The 12,476-nt window shown below is 39.1% G+C and overlaps 1 long non-coding RNA gene across 1 annotated transcript; it reads right to left on the bottom strand.

Moving 5' to 3' along the window:
- Positions 1-7,156: 7,156 nt before the first annotated feature.
- On the bottom strand, positions 7,157-10,550 carry LOC137040684 (uncharacterized). The gene is made up of 3 exons (XR_010897972.1): positions 10,483-10,550; positions 7,399-7,700; positions 7,157-7,294 (listed from the first exon to the last, which is right to left on the bottom strand). It is a non-coding gene; the product is annotated as an uncharacterized lncRNA (long non-coding RNA).
- Between the last annotated feature and the right edge of the window lie 1,926 nt (positions 10,551-12,476).

Here is a 12,476-nt window from a genome sequence, read left to right as displayed (position 1 = left end):
AGTTTTTAGTTTAGTCAGATGTTTTTGTTTTTCATTAGACTTCGTGATGTTCTTTACAATTAGCCTATAATACTAAGTACAAATAAAGTAATAAAAATTGATATTTTAATGTTAATAATAGTGATTTGATAATCTATAAAAATTAATTCAAAAGAATAGGAATAAATGGCTAAGGAACCAATAAGTGTTCCTCTTCTGCCATATTCTGGCTATAATGTTAATTTTCTGTCATCTACTGGCTGTAATTTCTTGCAACATGACATCATGACTTTGCGTAAACATACACGCCACTTTCTAAAGCCAAGTGGCGTGTTATCTGTGCCCATTTTGAGCTATCCGCGTGTATGTCTACGCCGTGTGATTCCGAGTGAATGTCTACGCCGAAACAAACCATTATGTGTGTGTGTGTGTCCACAATGTAAATTGATTTATAAACAAACTAAATTATGTTTTTTTGAAAATGTAAAAATGCTTAATGTTTTTTGTGATGGGTAAGTTTAGGGGCAGTGTGTGTGTGTGTGTGTGATGGGTAGGTTTAGGGGCAGTGTGTGTGTGTGTGTGTGTGTGTGTGTGTGTGTGATGGGTAGGTTTAGGGGTAGGGGCAGTGTAGGGGGATAGAATGAAACGGCGTTGATAAACACGCTAAAAAGCGATTATGCGTCTTGATAGCACGCCAAAATGGCATACGAATTGGCATGTCATATATACGCCATTTCATGAGAAAGCGATTCACAAATGAATGCAAGGCAGAGTTGTTTGTGACATAAAAACGTGTGGATATTTTTTTTATTCACAAATGTCATTGTATTTATTTGTGAATCTAATTCATTTTTGTGAAACTCCTGCATATACTTGTGGATCTCATTCTATTTATTTGAGAATTTATTTCATTTGTGTGAATATCTTTACATTTATTTGTGGATAACAATCTACTTGTTTGGAATAATGCAACAATTCTAACCCCATATTTTTAACCCCATTGCCATTTAACTATAAAATGATGCAATCTTTGTTAATAGGCTTTTATTCTGTTGGCATAAATGAAGATTTTTACTATTTTTTTACCAGATGGTGCCTTTTTCAGGTTTGGCCTATAAATAAAATACTCACTTTATTCCTGTTTTCTGCTTCTGGATATTATAAAGACAATTGGATAAATTATGGAGCTATAACTGTGTGGGTGCGTTGGTATGGATGTCAGAGATTGGTTTGTATGTGTGTAAGTAAAAAAAAAATTGTGTGCGTATGCTTGTAATATTTGAGAGAAACTCAGCTGTACTGCAAATCACAAATCCAAACACTGTGTGTATCAGTGGAGTTTTGCTGACATCTAATGGGGAAACTTTGGCACTGCACCCAAACAAAAAATGACAAAGATAATTTTTGAGATATCAACCTCAAATTTGGAACACAACTTTTATGGCTTTTTAGTTTTAGAGTTTACTGTTTAAAATGCTGTTTCATAGAAAAAAAATGGTTTTATACAAAATATTATTCGTAAATCATTTTCATAAACTTAAAAATCTATAATTTTTTTCTCTTTTTTTTCACTTTTAAAACTTTTAGTTTGGCTTCAACAATAATCTGCCACAGGTCTTCTTTAAAATAAGACCACACTTAAGTTTGTGCTCCCAATATTACATGTTTTATGACAGTTTTTTGACATAAATCTTTTTTAAATTGATGCACAAGGGTTAAATGTACTATGTATGTTAACATTTAGTCAGTTGGAAGTCAGAGTCCCTGCTACTGAAGTCAAAGAGCTTGAATAGGTGCTTGAAAACAATTATTAAGTGGACTCAAGGCTTATGAGAAACTAAGCATATTGTAATATTTCTGTTTATTGATTTGAGGAATTGACATTGAACAGGCAGCAGCTCAACGGCTATCCTTGCATTTAATCCATTACAATTATGAATACATTTTAAAACCTCACCTCACACCCTGCTGTGCCACCTGCCTCTCCTTTTGTCTCTTCCATGGCTATGGTTCTCCTAATAAATTAACACATGTAGCCTATATGATATTGCAGACCAATATGGGACTTATATATGATCATTTATGTTTATCTTGGGCTCTTCTGTATGTGGAAAATTTCACATATTCATCATTAATTCCTTTTAAGACCTCACCTCACACCCTCCACCTGTCTCTTCATCTGTCACTCCTTTATCACCTGCCTCGAGGCAGATCGATCTTCCCTGATTGTACCAGCCTTCTCCTGATGACACATTATATACTTTTTTAAATGTAAATATAGTCTTGGTAAATGATAGGTTATGATGTTGTCCTGTCCTTGTGTAAAATATGTTGTATATAACTAACGTTACTTACACTAACCTTACTCTTCGTGAAAAAACTTCAGCAACGTTATTTCCTTTGTTTTTATTTTTTTCTGGGGTGGCATTATGCTGAAATTAGATGACAGAATGTTTTACTTTTGCTAAGGTTAACACAGAGAAATCGATTGCCAGCTATATATCTATATGGCTAGCTATCTAACGTAACGTTATTTATAACCTTTTCCAAAGCATAGCATAAGTGCCATACAAAACTCCATTATTGATTTAATGTCATATGCCTTGTATACATAATTCAATTTTAAAAAGCTTGCTAATTTAAACCGCTTGACTGAGACTAATTTACCTCATACAAAGTCGAATCGTTCAAAATTGGTGCGCACAAACGTATTTGTCTCTTCCTAGTGTAATGTCTACCAATCAGATGCTCCGAGCGGCAGCAACATAAGCAAACGTTACTGCGCGTGCGCGCGTTTGTGGCTCAAACTTAACTTCCGGTTAGGAGAGGCTGCGTTATCTTTCTTATGCGTTATGCCGTTATCATCTTTTATTTTAATTGTGCAACATTATCTAAATGTATATGTTTTTGTTGTTATTATAAATAATCTCCCATTTCTGTCTTCAATATAGAGTGGGGAAACGTCTTCCTTAAAAGGTAGTTCACCCAAAACTGAAAATCCTGTCATCTCACCCTCGATCATGTCGATCCAAACCTGTAAATATCTTAAAATTGTGTCCGAAGATGACCGAGGGTCTTACGGGTTTGGAACGACATGAGGGTGAGTAATAATGAAGAGTAATAATGACCGAATTCAAATTTTTGTGTGAACTAACCCTTTGACTTTGTAATGCCGTTTTCTGTACAGTAGCCAAATGCGTGCGTACTCGCCTTTCAATTATACAATGCATCGGAATAACACGTTTCTTTGTTTCCTAATATAAGATTAAAGTTGGAAAACTTAAACTTGTAGATTAAGTACCCTAATTGAGATTGATTGTATATGAATGCTAATGCATCACAAAAATCCCGTGCTCTATGCACTGCCATTAATTTTTGCGGTAAACACAAATCCGATCAGTTACTCCAGATGGCTTCCACTTGACGTGAACAAACGTAAAGTGATCTGCTTGATCGCATCACGGTGATCGCATAATGCCAAGTGTAAACGCAGCCACAATAAGTTACCTCTACAGTAGATTATTTCTGATTACAAGCAAATAAATAACAAGTAAATCACATTAGACATTAGACAGCTATTACAGTAGACGCCAATGCAGTCAGACTGGATATTTATGAAGCATTCAAAAAAAGTATGTCAAAAATGTGTTTTTCTACTGAGTAGCGCTCCATACTATCTACAGCCAGACCGATAAACAAACACTGGAAGTTAACTTCGGGCCAGGCGCGTAACCGTAGCAACGCGCGTGCGTTATGAAGCTGGCGATTTGCGAATGGTGATTATTCAAACATAGCATGAAATCACTCTGGGTTTGACTGGCAAAACCGAATATCTTCTTTGTTGCGCTTTCAAAATAAAAGTTCCAAATGTTACAGTTTTTGTCCCTGCGTATAGGCTAATTTTTGGGTGGGACACATGCAGCATTTTCCAATATTGAGGGGGACACGTCCCCCCCCCCGGTTCCCCCCGGTTCCTACGCCAGTGTGTGTGAGACTCTTGTAGGAATCAAAACAGCAAAACTATTGTATTAAGTAACTTATAAATATTGTCAACAAAAGTAGTTCCAAACAAAGCCACACCATAGCCTGTGTGCTTCTTTGAGCATGAAAAACTCAATGTTTTAAATACATTTATTATTTAATGATCTATTTATTCATAAAGATAGTAACACTAGCTTTGTTTTTGAATTAATGTTTTAATGAGTCACTACTGGTGGTCTTTGCTTTATGGCATTTTGTCTAACGTTTCATATTTATAACGTTAATGTCATCTTATAAACATTAATCTTATAACATTCTTTATTCATTTATAATTAAACATTTTGATATGAACGTTTATTCATATCTTTTTTACATTTCAGTTTCAGAGGTGAAGAAACGCATTACTTCATTGTGAACCCAGTACTGCCGACTACTAAAGCCAAAGCCAAGTGGCAGTGGAGATGTCACTGCTACAGCAAAGCAGATCTGGCTTCTTAAAAATATGGACTTTTAAGGAAACACATGATGCCACGCCACACAGAGACCAGTGTACGTATTCCACTTGTGTTCTCCATTCCAAAAGTGTTTTGTTGTATAGACATGGCAGTTAGGAGACTGTAATTACAAGACACAACTTGACCATCCTCAAACACATGGGTTTCCTAAGATGGTCCATGATTTTGAGGACTAACATCTGAACTAATTTTATGATATGAATTCTGCTTCTGTTATGAATATGCTTTGAATGTACTAAATGGTGCACACATTGTTTTATGAGCTCACATTTGTTTACATCAGAGATGCCCAACTAGGGCTGCCCCTGGTTTACATTTCCTTACTTCAGTTACATTTTCTTTGTATGAATTTTCGTAATACATTTGTAAGTTTACTTTACTCAGGGAAGTCTGTAGTACAGGATAATACACTTCATTGGGGTGACAAAATATATTTATTTCTCTCTGTTCATCAAATAAAATGAACAGGTGAATCTGTAGTTCTGGTGTAATTACTCAATCACTGTACAAAAGGAATGCCTCACGGTACAATTAAAAACAAGTGTTATTACAACAGATTCTATTACAGTTTACTAGACTGATGCAAGCTCAAACAAATGTGTCTCGCCAAGGAACAAGGCCTGCAGGAGAAATAAAGCAGTCTTTAAGTGTATCTCTCTGCTGTCTTGCTTCAGTTTTTAGCTCTTCCTCCTTGCCATGACTGCAGTGCTAGTTCCTCTGTCCTCCATCCTCCTTTCATAAGTCTGTGGTCTTCATCTTCTCTGTCAGCCAGTCCCGGGGGGGTGTATGCCTCAGAGTGTCCTTCGCTGAGGAAGTTATGGAGGCAGACGGCTGCCAATGTGATTTTTCCTACATTGTTTGGATGAAGAGGGATAGTGGTGCGAAATAGCCTCCACCTATTGGCCAGAATGCCAAAGGCATTTTCAACAACACGACGCACACGTGATAGTCTGTAATTAAAGATCCTCTCCTGACGCTCCGTGTGCCTGTGAGAGTTTGGTTTCATTAGGTCTGCACGTAAAGGATACGCATCATCTCCTATGAACATGAAAGGTACAAAGACTTCTGAGTTTGGCAGTGGCTGTGGAGGTGGGATGTGGAGGAGTCCCTGGTCAAGTGCTTGTCTGAAGTCAGAGTGGGCAAAAAGTCCTGCATCTGCTATCCTGCCCTGAGCACCAACACTCACATACAGAAACTTGTAGCTGGCGTCCACCACTGCCATCATCAAAACTGAGAATCTGCCTTTATAATTATGAAATGTACTCCCACTGTTTGCTGGTGGCTGAATAAATATATGTTTCCCATCCAGGGCACCCAAACAGTTCGGAAACTGCCATTTTTGCTGGAATGAAGCGGCAATTGTTTGCCATTCCTTCTCAGTTTTTGGTGTCTAAAAGTTTAAAAAAGAAGAAGAAATAAAATAAGTACATGCTGTATTTTCGTAATTACTTACTGGCTCCCTAACACCCAAATTTAATTGGGAAACAGTTACAGATTAATGTCCATTTATGCTTAAGTGGTTGTTACGTAAAGCAGGGCTCGACATTAAGCCTTGTCATGTGCTTGTCCTTCGGTCATTGGTCATTCACTTAAATAAAAATAAAAAACAAATTAAAAGTAGCCTAAACTAATATTAATAGACTGTAGAAGAATATGGGGCGGCAGTGGCTCAGTGGTTCATGTAGGTTGTCTACAAACCAGAAGGTTGGTGGTTCGATCCCCGGTTCCACTTGACCAAGTGTCGAAGTGTCCATGAGCAAGACACCTAACCCCAGCTGCTCCCGACGAGCTGAATGGCGCCTTACATGGCTGACATCGCCGTCGGTGTATGAATGGGTGAATGTGAGGCAAAAATGTAAAGCGCTTTGGATAAAAGCGCTATATAAATGCAGTCCATTCCAGTCCAGAAGAATGTAACCCACATTAATTGGAAATGTCAAATCATCTTAATATTGCCAATATTTAATGGTTTTGTGTTGACAATATTGTCCACATGATCACCCAGTACAGGGGGGTTATCACAGGGCCCCTATATACCTGTGACTGTCAGCTGGGAAACAGCTGTTTGTTGATCGTACTGCTATTGTTAGTAGGCTACATATTATCTTTAGCCAAAAATAGAGCAAAAACAGACAATATTGTGTCTAAAATGTAATCGCTCAATATTGACTACTTTTTGTAGGGATATATTTCCAGCCCTTTAAAAAAACATGTCATAGCTGAGAATAATGCTCCTTAAATATGAAGTTATCATTATCATTCTGTCTTTCTGTCATGATCAGTTTTTTATCCGTTTTGTTTTATATTAAGTGTAGATTTACTTACTAAATGTAATTTTAAGCATGCCATTTAAGTTTTACATCAAAACATTTGTTTTACTCCCTCACCTTTAGGTACTCTTCTTTCAGTACTTGGTGCAATGCTTCTGTCGTTTCTGTAACAATCCTAGAGATTGTGCAAGCCCCCATTCTGTACTGAAAGCTTAATGATTTGCAGCTTTCACCTTCGGGAATACAAATGTATGACAAGACATTTTAAAAATATGAAGCACACACTCACACACATTCTTTATTTTATATTTATAAAATGTAATCATAATCATCATCATTGCTATTTTTAAGTAAAGCACCAGATATCATATGAACGAACAAACCTGTTGCTAAAAAGCGAAGGGTTAATGACAACCTTTCTCTGGCAGTGATGGCCCGTCTCATTTTCGTATTCTGTTTTGCGATTAGAGGTTCAACCGTACCAAGAAGGATGTTAAATTCCTCCTGGTCCATTCTTAGCATTTTTCTGAATCCGAAGCTGTCCTCTATCTACATGTGTTGCAATAAAATGAAATACAATAACAATAAACGAACAGAACACGCTTACAAATTAGACTCAATATTTTGACTCATCAGCACAGAAAAACACTTACCTCTAACTCCCGCTGTAATCTGTAGAGACCATACTGGCCACGTCTGCCCACCCAAGACTTCATCCAAGTGCGTTTGGCTCTTTTTTAAACTTTTTTCTCAGTGCACAGAGTCGCTACAAAAATTACCGCGCTCATCTCCTGCACATCCATAGCTGTGTCTCATTTCGTTAAATTTCGAAGGCTGCGTACTCCGGAGGACACGTCCTGTGTGGGATGCAGTATACGGAGTGTCCTCAATCAGAATTAAACGAGACGTCCTTCTTAGGACACACAGGCAGGAAGTATCACGTTGCTATCCCAACCTGTTGAGAAGTGAAAGGTTAGTGGATGATAACATGATTGATAATGTGATCTCTGTAGGATGTTCACACTGGCCGTTATTATAGCAATAAGAGGAGGGAACGGTCAGAACCAGCGCAGGAACTGCTGGCCAAGGGAATTTTAAGTAAAAAACAGTGTTGGGCAGTAGCGTCGCTACAAGTAGTGACGCTACTAGCTTAACTACATTTTTCAGTAGCGTGGTGGTAGCGTCGCTGTTTTCTCAATGAAATAGCTTTTCAGTAGCGAAGCTCTTCTGTTGATCAAGTAGTGCGGTAGCGTCCACAACAAGCTAACGTTACATTTTCCCAAGCATTTCTGAGGATCAAGCTCAAATTGGAAACACAACTGATAAGAACGCGGATATACTTCACTTTCTACGTTCCTTTCTGCCTCGCGCAGACGCGCACAGATGCACGCGCGAGCCTTTCAAAGACACGCACAGATGCACGCGCGAGCCTTTCAAAGACACGCACAGATGCGTGCGCGAGCCTTTCAAAGATACGCACAGATGCGCGCGCGAGCCTTTCAAAGTACTCCTTTCGCCCGTTTCACACATACTCCGTCTGCAGTGCGTGTGCGTTGCGTATTTTTTTCCGTACCCATGTTAACGGATGGCAGCTTTCACACTGCACACGGATGCGGTCCGTCAGTCCGTTCCAGGAGCGGTGCGTCTGCAGCAGTACACGGATCGTTTTCGTACCGAGTCTATTTTTTGCTGCGCTGCGCTGCGTTGCATTGCTGCATTAAAGTGATAGAACATTGTTCGCATTAAAATAAACATGTACTGACGCGAAAATCTAGTAATTTCAACATGGATGCATATCATTTAAAATATACTCTTGTTTCAAAGTCAACACATGGCTTTTTTCTCAAGTAAAGCAACAAAACGACACCTTACCTGGCATTTAGGTAAAAAAATGTGCCATAATGGAGAGCACTCGTACTTTCTTGGAGGTGAAATGCAAAGTTATTTTTGACCTGCAGGATTTCTTTTCAAAGGGTTTAAAAACGAAAGAAAAGACGAGAGTCGGCTGTTTTTGAATAGCCTATTCTAAGTTTCTAATTTAAAATGTTTATGATTTTAGGCTATAACCTATGTTTAAATGTTTTGCCTTTTGTGTGAGCTAAATCTAAAGTATATTAATATATAAATATGAATTAATGAATGCAAAAAATGTTGTTTAAATGTAGGCTTGTAGCCTACGTTAACCTGTCTACTCAGAAAGATTAAACAAAGAGAATTGCAATTCTGATGAGCCAAGATCAGTAACAACTTCTGGATTTTAAATAAAAAAATCATTAATAAATACTGTGTTTGTGGTATGTAAAAGCGGATCAGTTGCGGACTGCAAACGCAGCATATGTGAAAGGACTACAGGGTGTGGAGCTCCTGCAACGCACACGCAACGCAACACGCACCGCACACGCACTGCAGACGGAGTATGTGTGAAACAGGCGTTTGGCAGTGAGCGCGTAAAGACGGGATAGGCGGGATCTAGTTGACGGTTTTTTTTCTCCTAGCGTTAAATTCGCTGTTGCACGCGCATCGTCCTCGCGCTGACAAAAGAGAAACTGCAAAGTTTTAAAATCTATTGTGTCTCTTGAATAAACATCTCTTGTTAAAAGTATCGGGGTCCAGCCTGGCTACCTCTTGATATGAATGAATTAATGATTGAAACTTGTTTCATGTGTGTGGGAGACACACACACACACACACACACACACACACACACACACACACACACACACACACACACACACACACACACACACACACTCTCTCTCTCTCGACACCAGGGGCCTATTGCACAATACTAGGATAAGGGATGAAGCTGGGATATTTTGGTGATCCTGGCTCAATTTATCCACTAATACACAGTTATCTTTCATTATCGTTATCGTTCTTGGTATGAGTTTGACTTCAGGGTATGTTTACATGACAGCTGTGTATTAAATTTTGCATAAAAATGACAAGATCACCAAGATATCCCGGCTTAATCCCATATCCTAGTTTTGTGCAATAGGCCCCTGGTTTTGTTAATATTATGGATCACATGTTTTTGTTGCCGAATTGATTTCGGACAGTTTTTGTATAACTAAAAAAAAATGTGTGTCTATATGCTTGACTTTTATTGATCACTGAAATAGCATTGATTGGAATAACGTTGGTTCAATATAAAATTAAATAAATAAAAAGTAGCTTAGATGTAGTGAAGTACTTTTGTCAAGTTGTTGTAGCTTAGCTTGCTACATTTCCCAGGGGGGTAGCTTCAGTGTAGTGAAGCTGAATTTAATGTAGAGTAACTGGTAGCTTAGCTCACTACATTTTCCAAGTAGCTTGCCCAACACTGGTAAAAAATGAATAAAACAATGAATAATAAGTTCTGTTGTCATATTAATCATATTATCTGTTTTTCTGTTTGTTTTTTACCGTGGTATCGATTTAGTATCGGTATCGAGGTATTTTAGTCTGGTATCGTATTGAAGTCATAATTTAGGTATCGTGACAACACTACTTAATACATACCCAGAAGGCCTGGAGCACCGTCCTTTTCAAAATCATCTATAACACACACACTCAATTTCTCCATATTGAAAAAAAACCTATATATATATAGTATACATTTTTAACACAATACGGAGAAAAATACACACACACGCACACACTTTTTTCTCTGAAGGGACAGTTTTCTTGAACTTTATTTTATGATTATTTTTAATTAATTGACAAAAGCAGGTATGCTAGTTTGAGATTAAACTTACTGTGAGCTCTCTATAGCTTGACTTAATGTGTCGGCCCAGATGTCTAAAGGTAATGCCACACTCGGGACGCTGGAGGTCTCTTAACTTCACCCACCATGTAGTGGGCCACAGACGCCTTCAGCTCCTCTGTGAAGATGGCAGCCACATCTGTCTCCACGGTCCTGCGGATCTGCTGGCTCTTGATGTTGGGCAGTTTGTAGCTGCAATGGGGCAGAAATATCAGATGAAACTCCCAAACCTGAATTATATCATTTTCTAGAGGCTGATCCGTTTGTTAAATGCACAAATCCGTTATTAGTTGAATGCTAATCCAACAGATACTTTTTGGTCTTATGGGCAGCTGTTAATACTTACTGTTGGTGCAGACGAGAGAGGTCACTGGTTGCACTCCTAATCTCCGTGCCCGACGGCAAAACAAACAATCTGTTAGTATTGTCTACATCTGGCCGGATGGAGTCAGGGTGGATCCATGTGCAGTATGCGTCCAGCATCTGCAGAGACAAAAAATAAATAAATACATCTGTTAATATCTGTTGGTTCATTGCTGGTCTCATTGCATATCATGGTAGGGCAATTTAGCCTGTACAAAGTGTCCTTACTGCTGCCTCCTCTATTGTGAGGGCAAACACGGCGATCTGCATTTTCGCAGTATTGTGTTCGCTTACTGCCACGCACACCTTTCCCCCAGAATGTTTTCTGTTGTCCCACTCTTCTGTCTTAAAAAACATACACAGAGTGAATAACTGACATAAACGTCCTTGTCGCAGACTACCTAATATAATCTGTTTAAGCTGATGTCCCCTGAAAACTGAGGTCTTAACACTTACTGTTATTGCCTCCACCGCTCATGGTCTCTGGAAGTGACTGAGGATCAGGATTGCTTCACAGTAGTTGCAGAACATGGTCTTTTCCTCTGAAGCCACGTGGTCACCTTCCAGCAGCCTCCCATAAACGGACAGCATGTCTTTCTTTGCCTTCCGGAGGACGGCCTGGCACTCCTAAAGGCTTTTCTTACCCTCTTGGAACCGTTCATACCTAGAATGATATACAACACAACAATGCGGCGGAGAATTACACACGCCTCTATCACATTACCCCAGATGTACAGCCAGCACATAAGTACTATCAACATGGAGGAAGTCATTAAAGAAAAACAAATGGAAAGCAGATTAGCAACTGACCTTGTTTTACAGATGACCTTGCTGTTGGACTTTGCCACTGGCTTTCTGATGGAAGTGAGGAGGTCAAGGTAGGCTTGGCACTTCCTGTAGAAGTCAGGATCTGCTGCAGCCAAGTTCAGGTGGGTCTTCAAAAACTGAACAAACCAGATCATGTTCTTGATGTAGTTCAGAATGGTGGCTGGGCCCATGTCAGCGCGCCGGAGTTGGGTGAGGTAGTCTTTGGTCTCAGTGGACTTTAGCAGGAAGTCCAAGCTGACTTCATCCCCACTTGGCTGGATGTACCTCAGCATCCTGGAGACGTCGTCTACCTGTGATGAAAGAAAAAGAGAAGTGTGAGATGATGCAGTGAGAAGAAAAGCCACACACCAGCCAGCCACACACAGACACCCCTAATAAAGCTGTGATGTCTCCCTTCCTTTATGGAAAGTAATAGCTGCTCTACACGTGCTGTGCTACTATATATGAAAACATTTCCCAGTTACTAAGAGCAGTACGGAACAGAGTTAAATAAAAACTTGCATCATCTTGACCCTGACATTTGTGCTGTACTGCGCTTGATCTCTGAAAAAATATAGACGGAAGAAAATTGGCTCAAAGCAACCTTACAGTTTGTTCACAGTTTCTGCACTGATGTGTGTGAGGTTTAGAACTTACTTTTGCCATGTTCAGTCGCTTGGATCGGTGGAGCTGCCTTCGTATGGAATTACTTCTGTGCCAATAATAATGAAAGTACATTTTCAAGACTAACAGACTGTTGATCTTTGCCCCCCTTCCCGTCACTACTCACAGTCATTTGATAATTAACATTTCCTT

This window comes from Pseudorasbora parva, chromosome 14 (genome assembly GCF_024679245.1).
Source record: "Pseudorasbora parva isolate DD20220531a chromosome 14, ASM2467924v1, whole genome shotgun sequence".
Lineage (NCBI taxonomy): Eukaryota > Metazoa > Chordata > Actinopteri > Cypriniformes > Gobionidae > Pseudorasbora > Pseudorasbora parva.
This window is presented reverse-complemented; position numbering and strand designations above follow the sequence as displayed.